Genomic DNA, 1,856 nt, shown 5'->3' on the forward strand with positions numbered 1-1,856 from the left:
GAAGCATATAGCGGCACACAAAAGCATGCCACCCAAAGCCCTATTAGAAACTTTTGGTTGGCTCAACCAACAACTCTTGTGTCCACAAGCACAGGTGGTCTCAACTTGTAGAAGGGAGCCATAGAGTGTAGTTTCAGCTTTACACGATGCTTGGCAAACTGTGCACATGCTGAATAGCTCCATCAAGCAGCTTTCAAAAACGATGTACTGTTTTTCAGCGCTAGGTGGCACAGAATCACAACCACTTGGTCTGCAAAAAAAAAACAGCATAAGACAAAAATAACTACTTGTAGGGAAGATTACATTTGAATAGGTAGGTGGGAACAGCACAGCAACCAGTGAAGAAAATATGTCTACAACAGTAACGTCATGGATCTCATGTTTATATCACTGATCTCTAGGTGGCAGTTGCGACATTGGCCATAGTGTGTGCACTTCACTGGGCACAATGTGCAAAAATACTTGTTCACATGCATTTATACGTTTGTTCAAAAACACCAGTTGGCCAAAATTATTCTGCCATTCCTCAATACAGTGTGCTTCTTGAGAAGGCTGTAATGCTTGCACAAATATTTACAATTGTTTCAATAACAAATTTAACTGTTCCCTGGACAAATGCTATTGAAAGTACATCAACGCAAGAAGCCTTACAGATGTGAGTCATGAAATGATGGCTCATATGTTTCGTCGAGACCCTTTGCCGATGGCAGTGGTGTCGAGCATCTTATTGGAGATGATGGAAGCGGTGCTCTTATACGGTGACCTGATAAGTCAAGTATCTCTGCAGTGTCTTCCAATTCATCCCCACATCCCGCAGTTGACCAAGCCTGGAAGTCCGTCTGTGTCCCTTCGGAACGAACTTCTGGAGTAGTTGCCACCTGCACACCTGAAGCAGAATGCTGGCTTTTTAGTGCCCTCCTACAGCCACGTAACTCAACACGTCATTTGGAGTGGCCTGTCTCATCACTAAACAAACTTGACTTTTTGGAATGTGTAGAAAGCTTAGAATGCACGAATTTTCACCACGTTGAAATATAACTACAAAGTGCTTATATTTTTCAAGTAGCTATGTTAGCATTTAGCATACTATTCGACACCATGTGTGTAGCTTGCACCCCATCAGTTTGCACAGCAAAATGACGCATTCTTCAGTAGCTGTGGCCACTTCTGGCACTCTCTTTAGGCTGCAAACAGCAATAACAAACCGCCGTCAACATGTTTACTTCAAGTCTCCGAGAGTTACTTCTGCATACCTTGCAACCGGCAGTCAGATGAGTGAGGGACATGTCACCGCATGCTCCGGTGTCTGTGCCAACTTCTGCATTGCAGCCAATGGCGAAGTCCGACTCCACGAAATGAATGCTGTTATCCTGTTCAGAAAGGTAAAAAAAAGCACAATTCTTGCAGCTACTTCCAGTGTTCAAGAAGACTTCACATGTGAATACACAGTAGGTAAAAAGCCTACCGATGTGTTGGTGAGTGCTGAAGGATTGTGTTCCACTGTCCATGATGCTTCCATAGGGCATACCAGCATCTGCAAGATTAAAACGTAGGCTCTGATTCTGTACAGTAATTCATAACCTTGGCCAACGATTCGTCATACAACAATCTCACAGCCATGCTCCAGCTGCCTCATCTAGAACTGCATAACTGGGTGGTCAGGCTTTGTGTTCTGCGGATATGTGCATACTCAAGAGATCGAAGTTTGACGGTTGCACAGTGGCAACAAATGCAAGCGGTTCCATACGCAACAACGTGGCAGGCTCTGCCTAGTGTTATGTCGAAATTTAACGATGAACAGTTGCAAAAGTTACGTTACATTTGTTAACATTATTCATCACCCGGCGTGATGGGTT

The 1,856-nt window shown here is 44.0% G+C and overlaps 1 long non-coding RNA gene across 1 annotated transcript; it reads right to left on the bottom strand.

Moving 5' to 3' along the window:
• Positions 1–1,162: 1,162 nt before the first annotated feature.
• On the bottom strand, positions 1,163–1,528 carry LOC119386482 (uncharacterized). The gene is made up of 3 exons (XR_005182283.1): positions 1,466–1,528; positions 1,254–1,370; positions 1,163–1,184 (listed from the first exon to the last, which is right to left on the bottom strand). It is a non-coding gene; the product is annotated as an uncharacterized LOC119386482 (long non-coding RNA).
• Between the last annotated feature and the right edge of the window lie 328 nt (positions 1,529–1,856).

This window comes from Rhipicephalus sanguineus, chromosome 3 (assembly GCF_013339695.2).
Source record: "Rhipicephalus sanguineus isolate Rsan-2018 chromosome 3, BIME_Rsan_1.4, whole genome shotgun sequence".
NCBI classification, from domain to species: Eukaryota; Metazoa; Arthropoda; class Arachnida; order Ixodida; family Ixodidae; genus Rhipicephalus; species Rhipicephalus sanguineus.